The sequence below is a fragment of the Thermobia domestica genome, chromosome 9 (assembly GCF_964235325.1).
Source record: "Thermobia domestica chromosome 9, izTheDome1.hap1.1, whole genome shotgun sequence".
Classification (NCBI taxonomy): domain Eukaryota; kingdom Metazoa; phylum Arthropoda; class Insecta; order Zygentoma; family Lepismatidae; genus Thermobia; species Thermobia domestica.
This window is the reverse complement of record NC_137462.1, coordinates 220,436,164-220,452,652: the sequence shown is the minus strand read 5'-3', so window position 1 is coordinate 220,452,652 and position 16,489 is coordinate 220,436,164.

Sequence of the window (16,489 nt, the reverse complement as noted above, 5' to 3'; positions counted from 1 at the left end):
ATGCACTCATAGTACTCAGAAAAGTAAGCGATTTCAATGCAAAATGAACGAAGAGTCATTGTCATGGGTACTCATGGGGCCACGGCAGAGCCCTCTTTAGGCAAAATGTCGATAGCTTATATCGAGAAAACAGGAGGTGATACTGGTATGGGACCAACGTTGGACACCGTGGACCCATAAGGCGCATCGAAAAAATTAGGGAGGCGGGCGCCAGCCAGCCTTACTTATTTCCACATAATAATATAACATTATATTGTCGAAATACACACACGAGTTAGCTACTAATATTTCATATTATTATTATTATTATTATTATTATTATTATTATTATTATTATTATTATTATTATTATTATTATTATTATTATTATTATTATTATTATTATTATCTACAGCGTCTTTTCATTACGTGAGCATGTTTGACATGAAACCAAAGAGAAAATCCATCCTGTAGCGAAAAGAAACAATACTTTCTCTCAAATGGATAAAAAATCAAGCCGAGATTGATTCGAACTCGCATGGACGGCGCGAAAAGCCAGTGCTTTGTCCACTATTTTTTTAACTGACTCACCGAACGCGTTTCAGTAACTTACTTATTGCTAATTTTACTTGCTTCACTCGTTTAACTTGCTTTTTCTAATAACTTATAACGACAGGGACACGAACACAGAAACATCGAGAACAGTAAAAAATCATAGATGCTCTCCCGCCGAGAATCGAACCCGAGACTCCATACACCCAAGGCTCACGTGCTAGCCTCTAGAACAGCGGCGATGGCAACGCTCACTTCCTGTGTCGTTAGAGATTACGACCACTGTCTTGCCAGCTATCACTTCTGTGGGTTGTATACTATGATCACATGTTTCTTCTTTGCTGGAAGAGTAAAACCTACATTATATGTAATACATGAGGTATTTAGACCTACATGCTCTTCATATAATGTAATAAAAGGGTCATGGTGTCGGATTTTAATACATGACGTATTGCAGTATACAACATGCTTTGCATTACTTGTTTGTTTGTAGACAGCTACTAGCTTAGTGTTCTGAAAGGTTGTGTATAAACTAGGGATAGCCCGTTCCGGAATTATTAGTTTTCGGACTCCCGAAAGTAAAGCCGGACAAATTCCGGAATTCGGAAAATTCCAATTTTGTAATAATTTCGGAATTCGGAAAAATCCGGAATTTAGAAATTTCTGATTTCGTTAACATTCCGGAATTCGTAAAATCCGGATTTTTTCGAAAGTCGGAGTTTTTCTCAATTCCGGAATTTTCTAAATTCCGGATTCTTTCCGAGTTCCGAAATTCTTCTGAATTCCGGAGTATAACTGAATTCCATAATTTTGCGAAATCCGGAAAGTGAAAGTTACGCTTCCGAAAAATGAATTTATTTTGGTTAATATGAATCGTGGCGGAAATAAGTCTTTGACCAGGTAATGGCGACTGCTTTGAAAGAAATGGGGAGTATGAGAATTCAATCTGTCATATTTGTAGTTTCGTGTGGAGAAAGAACGAACTTGTGAACCAGTGGTTTAAGAAAAACTCAAGTTATTAATATAAACTTTGCCGACTTCATAAAAGAAATACGAAAGACATTTTGAATCGAAAAATATAACATACAAGTTTGCAAGCGGATACAAAGAAACCTAACGTAACCAGACTAAAGACGGATCGTTTACCGCGTAGCGATCGCGGTTCAGTGGTCAAGGTGCTTCTGCGAATGCACGTTGCAATTTTTTTTTTCTTACTTTAGAATTTTTGATGGCGATTGATCAGCGATAACATACGTTTTATTATATTCAGATATTTGAATACTCGGATGTTTCAATACTTGAACTATCAAATCTTCAGGAATAATAATAGTAATAATAATTATTATTATTATCTCGTAGAAGATTAAAAGCTAGAAGCTAAATTATCGCTCAGGTCATACCATTACAAGGAGAAACGTGACAATTGGAAATAATATTTCGGTTTGGTTTAATGTTGCTCACGAGAAGAGGAGTTTCTCATTTCGTTTCTAAAACAAATAAAATAACATGAGAATTAACATTTTACATTCGAGACGGGTCAGGGCTAAATCAAAATTTTCGTCTCTCTTTGGAGATGAGAATCGAGACGAGACGAAAAGTATCGTAAACATTTCCCGTCTTGTCTCGATTCTCGAAATAGTGTATGTCCATTCTTTAAGTAACAATTGCTCTGTAGACTGAATCTCATAGGCTATTTCGTTACATTGTATTTCAGAGCTCATTGAATTATGCTCTGTGTAGGTATTTTTGTAGCAAAGCTTTTATATTTACCTCTGCATATTCTAAAAATTAGTTTATATTATATCTTATTGTCGCGTGATATTCAGTTATATTTATTACAGTTATTTTCCTCAAAACATACTTTCTACATGAAACTTAATAAAAGGTTCTAGTTTAAAATGTTAGTAGTTGCAGAGGTGTGTCTTGAAGGTACGGAACCCTTTCCCCGAAATCTCTACTTTTAAGTAAGTTTTGCCAAATTTCAGGGCAAGTTTAAAACTATTATTATTATTATTATTATTATTATTATTATTATTATTATTATTATTATTATTATTATTATTATTATTATATCAACTCCATGTATAATCTTTAAAAGATATACGGTTTGTATCTGAATAGTAAAAGCTAATTGACTGTCGATCTCGGTCGTCTGGAAGTCTTCAGGAGGCAAGGACATCGGTCACGTTCTGGGTTTGAGTTCCGAAGGGGCAAGTATTCGGGCTCGAGCAAAAAATTGTTAAAAGTTATAGGCTTCATCCAAACATATTCAAAACAGCTGGGACCGGGTTTGGGCTTCTCAACGGCTCGAGCGGCTCGGCTTACAGCTCATTCAATATCGAACTGAATCGAGAAGTGAGCCGAGCCAACAGCTCACCACACCGAGCCGATTAGAGCCATCGGCTTAGTTGAGCTGAGTCGAAACGTGCTGATGAACTAGTTTCAACTTAGCTGGCTCGAACCGGTTCACATAAGCCGAGTAGGTGAACCATCCCAACCGAGAAAGCTCGAGCCATCGGCTCAATTAAGCTGAGTCGATGGCTTGTTCCAACTAAGCCGGCTCGGGTCATCGGCTCATCCCAACCGAGCCGACTCGAGCTGTTCGCTCAGTTGATACGAGCCGAGCCGGTTGATATCACTACCCGAGTTGGTATTCTGCTTGGGCTCAAGAATTCGACCGTGCAGATCTCAGCCTTGAATTTAAGAACTACAGTATATACTTATATTGGTGATTACGACATTTGAGGCTGTCTCGTAATAATAATAATAAACTCTTGTCTTCTCGTTATCTAGACGAGACGAGATACACTAAAATTGCCCCACGAGATGCACTAAAATTACGAGATGAGACGCACCTCTGTCGTGAGCAACACTAAAAGTATTCCACATTACTGCTTACATTTCTCATGGCTTTGCTTTCCAGTCTGATCAGGCCAATATTTCAAAACGAGTTAAAACGAGCTGAACGAGCGAGAGAGCCATTATCAAACTCAACTCAACTCGAAACTCGACCTCGAAAACAGCGACTTGGCTCGGAACTCAATTCAAGAAAATTACCTTTCACTCGACTCAAATTGTACTCGAGTCGAATTGAATTTTGGCTCGACTTGTGCTCATCCCTATTCGTGTTTGTATTTTATGTTTCCACTTCAACAATGTCTACTCTCTTTTCTCCTTTTACCTGCTGTTTCTGGATTTCTCTTTCGGTGTCGTCCTTTATTTACACCGTGCACTATTCTTATTCCCAGCTTGTGACCCGCTTCAATGTCTTATTCAGTTTAGGCTTTTCTTCTTACATTGACTTCACATGTGATTGATTTAATTCTCACTTTCCGCGCACGACCGATGAAAATGTTTTATTATTATTATTATTATTATTATTATTATTATTATTATTATTATTATTATTATTATTATACTATTGAACTTGCACGGCGAAATTACTGTATAATACGATATCATTTCTGTAATTTTACTCCATTGTATGTTATTTAGTTTATTAATGGGCACTAAATTGTCTCCAGATCAACGAATAAATTAACTACGGCATGCACTTTGGTGGAAATATCATTACAATAAGATTATTGGTTCGTTCCAAACATGTTCATGTAATGATATTGTCCAAGGAATGTTCTTTTTCTTATTCCCAGCATGACCCTTTTATTACATTATATGAAGAGCATGTAGGTCTAAATACCTCATGTATTACATATAATGTAGGTTTTACTCTTCCAGCAGAGAAGAAACATGTGATCATAGTATACAACCCACAGAAGTGATAGCTGGCAAGACAGTGGTCGTAATCCCTAACGACACAGGGAGAAAGTGGTGCCCTTCCCGCTGGTCTAGTCGCTAGCACGTGCGCCTCTGGTGTATGGAGTTCCGGGTTCGATTCCCGGCGGGAGAGCATCTATGATTTTTTAACTGTTCTCGATGTTTCTGTGTTCGTGTCCCTGTAGTTATAAGTTATTAGAAAAAGCAAGTTAAACGAGTGAAGCAAGTAAAATTAGCAATAAGTAAGTTACTGAAACACGTTCAGTGAGTCAGTTAAAAAAAAAGTGGACAAAGCACTGGCTTTTCTCGCTGTCCATGCGAGTTCGAATCAATCTCGGCTTGATTTTTTATCCATTTGAGAGAAAATATTGCTTCTTTACGCTACAGGTGGCCCACTCTTTTCGTGTTTTTCGTTGTCGTTCACAGTTAAAGTAACTGACTATTATTCTTTCTACGAATGATGGATCTTCTCTTTGGCTTCATGTCAAACACGCACACGTAATGAAAAGACGCTGTAGATAATAATAATAATAATAATATGAAATATTAGTAGCTAACTCGTGTGTGTATTTCGACAACATAATTTTATATTATTATGTGGAAATAAGTAAGGCTGGCTGGCGCCCCCCCTATTTTTTTCGATGCGCCTTATGGGTCCACGGTGTCCAACGTTGGTCCCATCCCAGTATCACCTCCTGTTTTCTCGATATAAGCTATCGACATTTTGCCTAAAGAAGGCTCTGCCGTGGCCCCATGAGTACCCATGACAATGACTCTTCGTTCATTTTGCATTGAAATCGCTTACTTTTCTGAGTACTATGAGTGCATACTGTCCAACGTTGCTCCCATCGCTCTACAGTTTCTCGTTCTCTCGAGATAAATTGCTAATATTTTGTTTGTAAGGGAGATATGGCGTTACAATCATTACGTTTGAAGAAGAATTGATTAAGATATTAGCCACAACCAACACCTATTATTATTATTATTATTATTATTATTATTATTATTATTATTATTATTATTATTATTATTATTATTATTATTATTATTATTATTATTATTATTTTACTTACCACTAATGTTGCCTACCTTTATTTGCAATGCAATGTGTTACTAAAAAGCAAATCAAATAACACTGCTCGCCATTCAGGCTCCCGAACTCGAAATACATGACTTACAGTTCTCTGTGTAGAGGAATGCACATTTATTATATTATTCTTTCAAATAACACGTTTCACAAGTTACTTCACTTTCAATGTGTAATTTCATATCATCACTAACAATCATCTTGTTCCAATAGGAAAATAACCCCCTCCTGAAAAAAAAACTGACCTTAGCGAAAGGGCGTGAACCTTCTTTAGGCGATTAATCGGGTCCAATATTTCAATAAGTTTCTGCACACAAATATTTCAGTAAAAGAGGAAAATTTATTCAAACTTTCTGAATACCTATTTATGGGCGAAATTTGGTTCCCTTGGAACTTTTTAAGAGTTTGAAGGGCCACCATTTTGAACATTTTCATCTGATTATTCTGGTTAACGAACTCATCAAGATATTTCAACAATTAATGTTTGTGCCAAGTTTCGTCTCAATCCGCTGAAAATTAGGGTGGTTATGGCATTCACAAATAGCGTTATATATATACAAATAGATAGATAAATAGACACACAGAGGGAGAGAGAAAAAGTGTTTTTCTCCCTTCTCGCACCTGTGGTGCGTCAGAGCTAAACCGGGCCCCTTTGCAAAACGTATTGACCAGCCTAACCTAGACACAAACCTCTTACTTGCTAACGTAGAAACGTGGTCGGGAGGTGTAAGGCATGTAGAAATTGTATTTTTAATAACCATGAGTATGGTCCACTTCCATGTTTTTCTTTTTACTTTTTGCAGCTACATTGGAACCTTCAATTTTTATTCTTCACTAATTGCAAATGGCGTTTACATTCAAAATATGAGGAATTTTGGTGGCATTTGTTCGGATATTCTTCTCTTTGGAAATGAAGAAAAGAATAAAAGCAATACGCAAAGACAAAAAGTATTATCAGTACTAAACATTACCAATAATAATTGCTACGAAAAACTAAATACGACTTCTTTTACCATCTCTCATGAGTTGTATGTATTATTAACAAAAAATTTTTAAAATGTCCTCGCTTAAGATTCGAACTGGCGACCTTTGCATTTGTAAGCCAGTACCTTAACCACTACACCAAGATCATAGCATGGTGATCGTTTAGTTGTCGGCGTATTTGTTGTATTTGTGTTTTATGTTCCCACTTCGACAATTTTTACTCTTTTTTTGTAAGTTTAACAGCTGTTTCTGGCTTTCTCTTTCGGTGTCGTCCTTTATTTACACAATGCACTATTCGTATTCACAGCTTGTGCCCCTCTGCAATGTCTTATTCAGATTAAGCTTTTCTTTTTGCCCCTCAGAAAACATTTGATTGATTTAATTCTCATACTCTCCACGGATGGAGCGCAGGAATGCCAGACTCGAAAAATAGGTGTACATTTACTTTCCTGACAGATCATACCATATAAGGTGCTTTGGATTCCCCGTCCGGAACTTATGCTTTTATTGCTGAGATGGCTTTGAAAATTTGAATGTTTGTATATGTACTGTCTTAGTGTGAAACACTAAATAAAAATGTGGTTTCTAAGTTTTCCTTTCCTTTGCAATATGTAATGATAGGACGTATCATCACTTTCATTTGAAAACAAAATTTTATGTTTGATTTGCAACATTGTCAATAAAAAACACAAAATGATAGTGCATTTTATCTATTACTCTAAATGTTCCAAGTGTGTTTCGAGATGAATGGTCCTCGTATATATGGTAAAACGACCATTAGGAAGACCTAGGCGCAGATGGGAGGACAATATTGAGATGGATCTCGCAGAGATTGGAATACAAAGTAGAAACTGGATGGAGTTAGCGGAGAGCTTTTGTGAACGCGGCATTGAACCTCCGGGTTTCATAGGCCCTAGAGTTATATAAAAAGTTGATATGGACCTATGGTTAAAAGTGTATAGTTTCAGAGCCAAGGCTGTCCAAAAATCGCGAAAAAGCCAAATTTCAACAGGACCTATTTCGAATCCCAGAAACTGTGGATGGTGGTCCTTATCAGCGTAAAGGAAGCCACGCATATGCAATTCAGAAGTGCGTATTTTGTCAATTTTCAATAGGTATACAGGGTGTATTTCTTAGATATGCTCTCAATAGACGGTCCAAAGTAGGCAGAAGGTAAGTCTTGACAACAATGGACATCCAGTGACTCGGAGGGATGTCGGAAATGTTAGGAACCGGCAGCTACCTTTTTTTTTTTTTTTTTTTTTTTTTTTTTGTCTTCGGAATAATGTGTGGTGCGATATATTTCGTCATGGTATATTTCATGTTTTCTTCACTTATAAGTGTGGAAGAAAATATCACAGCATGCGTTTTCCCGAGTACGAGAAACCGTGCTGCTGACGATCCTTAAACACTTCCGACATCACGCCAAAGGATTCTGTGTTTACTGCTATCAAGGTTTATCGTTTGCCTACTTTGGACCAATCATAAAGTCAAGTCATATTCCAAAATTCGGTTGATGGCATGTCTGGGAATTTCATCCTATATGGAACATTCTGTACATCCACTGAAAATTAATGAAATATACATTTTCGGATTACGTATGCATGACTTCCTTTGCGCTGATTAGGACCATCATCCACAGTCTGTCGATTTCGAAATAGGGCCTCTTGAAATTTGGCTTTTTCACGGTTTTGGACATCAATAGCTCTGAAACTATGCAGTTTTCGCCATAGGTCTATAGGATTTTTTTCTTATTTTGATGTCAGGAATCACCTCTTAAAGTTTGTCGGTATAGTTCATTAACACCCTGTGTATATATATAGAGTATTCATAAAATCCGTTACATATTTGTAATCACGAAACTTGAGATTTGCGAACAATGACGAGGCTCGTGTTGCGTTATATTAAGAGGTTGATATTTTAACAAAGTAGATTTCACCAGTGGCGTCGGTACAGAGGTGTTCAGAAGACAACCGAAACATTTTAAATTGCAAAGGTGTCGAGGGGTATACCATTTGAAAAGTTTTATGAAAAGAAATAATGTACTTTTCACATGTTTACAGTCACTCGGTGCTTTTGACAATGGCAAATTATAGTCAGGGTGCACAAAATGACATTTTCACTCAAGTAATTCCGAAATGGCTGAAACAGTGTGAACACTATCTTCAATGAATTTCGTTAAGACCATTTCAAACAAAAATGAAAGTGACCCTTATACGTTTCTTAACTGGTGTCTAAAACTAATTCCATTTATAATATGGATCTTTTAGTAAGAAAGCGTTCTTTATTAAAGCAACGTATGGTAAGGAACTCTGAAGTCGCTATGCTAGTTGAGTTCGAAACGGCAGAATATCAAATGAATCGCTAAGTCGAAAAGGGAAGAATCTTCATCGTCCATGTATTCGATTTGAGTTGAGTTGATTTTGAGTTTAGTATCCCTTCCAGCAGCGAGGCTAAATGAGACATGTACCTACAGATTAACATGGGATCTGAATCATTTCATCTATCGCTGAGAATCAAACCTGCATCTCCTATGCCAAATGCGATAACCGCTTTGTCACAAGGAGCGAGGGGAATCATGTATTCTAAAAACTCCGGAAATTATTCCCTTTTTATTCAGCAGAAACTTTGTCCATCCTGCATGAAAGCCCGAACGTTCTTTCTTTTTACATAACATGGCGAGTTTATACACAATAAAAAATGATTGTGTTAATTCAACTCAAATTTAACACAGAACAGTGGTTGCAGCTTGACTACCACTATGCGGTGTTAATTCAACACAGACCCGCGGTGTTAACGCTTAATACAGGCAGTGTGTTACGTTTTTAACACACAACCGGTGTTGAGCGTGTTAAATTCAGATCTGTGTTGATTCGACACCATGTCAGGGTCGGTAGTGAGGGGAAAAGTGTTGAGTGTTACTTGTGACGGTGTTGCACCAACATGAAGAAAGTAATACGGTGTGTTAAATATTTTGTGTTAATATTACACCATGTCAGGTATTAATACAACACAGTCCCTGAGTTATTTCAACGTCATTTTTCTTGTTATTTCAACACACAATCTGTGTCATAATTCAAGGTCAAAGCCGTATAAGTAACACCGTTTTGGTGTTAAATCAACAGTCTCTGTCTTAAAATTCAAGGTCAGACCACCACGTTAACACCGTTTTTGGTGTTAGTTCGACTCCAGTTCTGTGTTACTACGACACCTATTTCGGTACTGAAATAACTCCATGTGCGGTGTTGTTGGAACCATTATTCTGTGTTAGAAAAGCTTGTAGTGTGCATGCATACGATTACCGAAGATTCTACATTTAAAATAAGAATAGTAAACTACAGAACACTTCATTTAGAAAATCTTCTTGTGAAGTATTTCTTGATGGTTTGAAACACAACCTTCACCAACAACTTGTTCAAAAATGATAGGAAGCTCTTACCTATATCCTTATAGTATGTTTGCCTCTTAATCGTGTTTCTACTGGTTTTCCGCCATTTTTAAACGATTCCCTGGTGTTGACTGATGAGCTCTAGTACAGTGTAGAAGTGACACAGTAAGTGTTGTTTCTCGCTGTTGACATATTTCTTCAGAAAAATTATGTAAAACGATTGAGAACACATCGTGCAGTTTGCATGTTGAAATTTTGCGTATACAGGTACCAAATTTCACAGAAGTAAATCCCCACGCTGAGCGGGTTTGCATATCCAGGCTCCTAACTATGAAAATATTTACGATCACTCCAACCCCAATCATTTCACAGATTCAACCTGTTGTATAAAAGTTATTAGGACATAAAATTGAATGTAATTTATACGAAAAACCCTTTTATGCATTGCAAGATCTGTAACGTCCAAATATTCACCACAAACTTATAGTTGTATCGACATAAACAAAACAAAAAAGTGTGGAGCAGGAAACCACTTTACAACACAAAAGTCAAAAGAGGTCACTGAAGACATACGAACTGGTCGAGCGGTTTGGGTGACTAGTCTGTCAATCAGAAGTTTATGTGTTCAAACCCTGTAGAAAATATTCGTTTTGTTTTTTTCTTAAAAGTGTGTTCCTATTTTCATCAGAGGACTGAGAACATTTCTTTGAATAAATCTTTGGAAATTACTTTTCTCTCAAATTCGATTAGAAGCGAACATTATATGAATTGCTAATCTAAAATCCACAGCTGAGAACAAAATATTAAGTATGTTCAATATGTCATTATTATCATTTGATTTGTAATTAAAAAGTAATTATAAGCATTGACGATTTCAGAAGATTCTCCCCGGTAATGGTCAAGATATGAATGAGAAAAAACTGATAAAACATTATTAGTCTACTTTGAGCATGATCGAAAATAACTTATGGCCACGAAGGGGAAATTTATGTCGACAGGGTCTCAAATTCTCCGACGGGTCATGACCTGAAATTATCATTGTTTGAAAGGTTTCTTTAACAAATAGAATATTATATTTATTTCTCCTTCTACGTTTTGAAATGGAAAAATTATAATTTTAAATAGAATTATAATACGATAAGCATAAAGATTTATACAACTAATGAAGTAAATATCCTTGTGTAAGTTATCGATTTCTATTCGGATTAAAACTCGAATATTCGTTTGCATCACACTTTAAAGTAAATCCTCTCTATATATAGTTCCTACTGGAAAGCATGTTTAACTCCAATTACTTAATCAATATTTTTAATAATATATTTTTATTGTAATACTCTTACTATTCAATGTTGTATGCACTTAATTTCCCAAAGCAAAACCTCACAAATGTATAATTGACTAGTAAATATTATCAAATAAATTATCATTTAGTTTACGTAAACATTGCATCGCCTGATTTGAAACTTCGTATTTTAAATAATAATAATAATAATAATAATAATAATAATAATAATAATAATAATAATAATAATAATAATAATAATAATAATAATAATAGTAATAATAATAATAATAATAATAATAATAATAATAATAATAATAATAATAATAATAATAATAATAATAATAATAATAATAGTAGTAGTAGTAGTAGTAATAAAATCATAGCCATATCTTTATCAGAATTTCAGGCTTAGTCAATAAATGAATTCAACATAGTCTCTATTCGAAGCTCTATTTAATCGAATCAGATAGAAATACGAAGAGGAACTTCGAGAACAGATAAAAGAAAAATGTTACTTTGGTGGGTTTGGATGTAACTTTTAAGAGTTAGTTTTTTTTTTTTTTTTTTTTTTGCAAATTGCAGACAAATGCCTTGGACACTTTTTTCTTTTCTTTAAGTTAACTGATTCACCTAACGTATCTGACATATGAGTAACTTGTCTCTATTTTCTACTCGGTTATACACGTTTTACAATCTTTTCCATTAACCTTGAACGACAAGAACACGAACACAAAAACATCCACATAGGTATGACAGTTAAAACTCCTAACCTCCCCCACGGGGAATCGAACCCGGGACCACATACACCTGAGGCACACGTGCTAGCCACTAGACCAGCGGGAAGAGCAAATAAAATGCATTTTGTAGTGTCTGAAGTTTATAGCTATTTCACCCTGTTGTAGTATGTTTATTGATTTTTTAATGTTTACCGTATTCGTTACTTTGAGGAATGATATATATTATTGATATAGGTTTTATTACATATTCGGCCATAAATATTATATAAATTATCAGAATTATTCATGATCTTCCATGGAAATTCACTGGTGCATGCGCAGTAGACAGACAGTGTAATTGGAAGATGAGTTCAACAGAGATTATAGGGCTATATTCCGCCGATTATATTTTATTTAATAACTATTTAGAAGAGATAACGAAAACGAGTCTACATAATGAAGATGGAATTTCCGTAGAAGATAGAATGGTGAGGTGTATACGGTTTGGGGTTGATATGGTTGTTGTTGTAGAATCTAAAAAGAAAATTAATAAGATGTAGAAAACTTGAGAAAGGCTTGTGAAGAATATGGGATGAAAATAAATGTTAGAAAGACAAAATCCATGGTGATTGAAACGAAGCGATCGGTGTGAAATATAGAAGTAGGAGCGGGAAAAAACAACAAGTGATTAGTTTTCGATATCTGAGTACTATTACTAGTGATGATTTGACATGCGAACGTGAAATAAAAGCAAGGATAGAAATGGCGAAAAGAGCCTTTAGGATGGAGGAAATAGTATTTTGAGGGGTATGGTGGCAGGGAAGAGAGGGAGAGGACGAATTAGACTATATAGAAACAGAATTAGGCTATTGGCGATATCAAAACAGAAAAATCGTATGTGAAGATGGAGAGGTTAACAGAAGATCGTGGAGCATGGCAGCTTCTCAGCTGCGGTAAGTGACCCGCTGGTAATGGCGGAATACTTCTGATATAATGATACTGATGATGCACAGTAGGAACAGAAATATCCACTTTACTGTCATTGCTAATACGAATCACAATGCAAATTTCTACAGGTTGTCAAAATACCTCGCTCTAAAAGCTGTAGAAAACTATCTGTTACTATGCGAGGGAAAATCATAGGTCGAGCAACAATTAGACAAATTGCCATTCAGATAGCTAGGGGTATGAGCTGTGACGAGAAAACAGTTAAGAAATTGATTTAGCGGTATGAAGAAGGTAGTGAATATTTCACATCTTGGCCAAGAAGTAGGAGACCAATAATAATAATAATAATAATAATAATAATAATAATAATAATAATAATAATAATAATAATAATAATAATAATAATAATAATAATAATAATAATAATAATAATAATCATCATCATCATCATCATCATCCCAGGAATTTATATTTATTTCCAGCAAAACTTTTGCATACCCTCCTAGTGCAATATGATGTTTTTGTAAAACGGCAATTATAAAATTGTCAAGCTGAATTTGAAAGTCATAATAAGTAGTGCTTTATTTACTTATTGCACAATTCTTTTATGCCAGTAGCTTTCGCCACCTTACTCGCTCTTCATGCTTACTCAGGAGGAAGCTGCAGGTCCCTAGGTTGGGAACTACAGCTTTCCACCAAGGAATTCAGACAGCCTGTTAGAAATTTGCGTTCTGACCAACATCAGAAAATTGTGTTCTTCTGTTTCTACTGCGCATGCACCAGTGAATTTCCATGGAAGATCATGAATAATTCTGATAATTTATATAATATTTATGGCCGAATATGTAATAAAACCTATATCAATAATATATATCATTCCTCAAAGTAACGAATACGGTAAACATTAAAAAATCAATAGACATACTACAACAGGGTGAAATAGCTATAAACTTCAGACACTACAAAATACATTTTTTTTGTTCTTCCCGCTGGTCTAGTGGCTAGCACGTGTGCCTCAGGTGTATGTGGTTCCGGGTTCGATTCCCCGTGGGGGAAGTTAGGAATTTTAACTGTCATACCTACGTGGATGTTTTTGTGTTCGTGTTCTTGTCGTTCAAGGTTAATGGAAAAGATTGTAAAACGTGTATAACCGAGTAGAAAATAGAGACAAGTTACTCATATGTCAGATACGTTCGGTGAATCAGTTAACTTAAAGAAAAGAAAATAGTGTCCAAGGCATTTGTCTGTAATTGTAAAAAAAAAAAAAAAAAAAAAAAAAAAAAAAAAAAAAAAAAAAAAAAAACTCGTAAAAGTTACTTTCAAACCCACCAAAGTAACATTTTTTTTACCTGTTCTCGAAGTTCCTCTTCGTATTTCTATCTGATTCGATTAAATAGAGCTTCGAATAGAGACTATGTTGAATTCATTTATTGACTAAGCCTGAAATTCTGATAAAGATATGGCTATGATTTTACTACTACTACTACTACTACTATTATTATTATTATTATTATTATTATTATTATTATTATTATTATTATTATTATTATTATTATTATTATTATTATTATTATTATTTAAAATACGAAGTTTCAAATCAGGCGATGCAATGTTTACGTAAACTAAATGATAATTTATTTGATAATATTTACTAGTCAATTATACATTTGTGAGGTTTTGCTTTGGGAAATTAAGTGCATACAACATTGAATAGTAAGAGTATTACAATAAAAATATATTATTAAAAATATTGATTAAGTAATTGGAGTTAAACATGCTTTCCAGTAGGAACTATATATAGAGAGGATTTACTTTAAAATGTGATGCAAACGAATATTCGAGTTTTAATCCGAATAGAAATCGATAACTTACACAAGGATATTTACTTCATTAGTTGTATAAATCTTTATGCTTATCGTATTATAATTCTATTTAAAATTATGATTTTTCCATTTCAAAACGTAGAAGGAGAAATAAATATAATATTCTATTTGTTAAGGATACCTTTCAAACAGTGAAGATTTCAGGGCATGACCTGTCGGAGAATTTGAGATCCTGTCGACATAAATTTCCCCTTCGTGGCCATAAGTTATCTTCGATCATGCTCAAATGGACTAATAATGTTTTATCAGTTTTTTCTCATTCATATCTTGACCATTACCGGGGGAGAATCTTCTGAAATTGTCAATGCTTATAATTAGTTTTTCACTACAAATCAAAGGATAATAATGACATATTGAACATACTTAATATTTTGTTCTCAGCTGTGGATGTTAGATTTGCAATTCATATAATGTTCGCTTCTAATCGAATTTGAGAGAAAAGTAGTTTCCAAAGATTTATTCAAAGAAATGTTCTCAGTCCTCTGATGAAAATAGGAACACACTTTTAAGAAAAAAACAAAACGAATATTTTCTACAGGGTTTGAACACATAAACTTCTGATTGATAGACTAGTCACCCAAACCGCTCGACCAGTTCGTATGCCTTCAATAACCTCTTTTGACTTTTGTGTAAAGTGGTTTCCTGCTCCACACTTTTTTTTTATTTTGTTTGTTTGTTTATGTCGATACAACTATAAGTTTGTGGTGAATATTTGGACGTTACAGGTCTTGCAATGCATAAAAGGGTTTTTCGTATAAATTACATTCAATTTTATGTCCTAATAACTTATATACAACAGGTTGAATCTGTGAAATGATTGGGGTTGGAGTGATCGTAAATATTTTCATAGTTAGGAGCCTGGATATGCAAACCCGCTTAGCGTGGGGATTTACTTATGTGAAATTTGGTACCAAATTTCACAAAATTAAATCCCCACGTTAAGCGGGTTTGCATATCCAGGCTCCTAACTATGAAAACATTTACGCTCACTCAACCTCAATCATTTCACGAATTCAACCTGTTTTACGTATGTTATTAGGACATAATATCGATTGTGATTTATTCTAAAAACACTTTTATACATTGCAGGAGCTGTAACGTCCAAATATTTACTGAGAACTCATAGTCGTATCGGAATAAACAAAAGCGAGTATGGAACAGTAAACTGCTATAACAAAAGGCAAAAGAAGATGTGCTAAGGCATACAAAACGGTCGAGTGGTTTGGGGCGATACACTATCAATCACATGTTTGTATCTTCAAACCCGGTAACAAGTTGTTTCATTTTTAAGTGTCTTCCTATTTTCATCAGGAGGCTCAAAATATTTCTTTGAGTAACTCATTGAAAACTTCTTTTGTTTCAAATTCGATTAGAACGGAACATTATATGAATTGCGAATCTTAAATCCATAGCTTAAAAAAAATGAAGTATACTCACTACTCTATTATCCTCTGATTTGTAACGAAAAACTATTTATAAACAGTGGTGACTTCAGAAAATTATCCTCGGGGGGAATTTCAATTTCAAAATTTAAACCTAATTTACTTTGATATAATATATCTATTAATTTGTTTCATGAACACGTTTTCGTTACTTTCATGAATGATGTATGTTGTTATATAGATTCTATTACACGTTCTTTCGTAAATATTATAGAAAGTATCAGGGTTATTTATGATCTTTCATGGAAATTGACTGGCGCATGTGCAGTACACAGACAGTTCCATTGGAAGGCGAGGAAGGAAACGCTAACACACTGTTAGAATGTTTCCCTCCCAAGCAGATGTTCCCAACCGAGGGACGGCGGGACGCACTTCCTCCTCCTGGGGTGGCGTGAAGGTTTACGAAGTCCCTTCGTTGTGTTATATTTCTTGAATGATTATGCACAATATC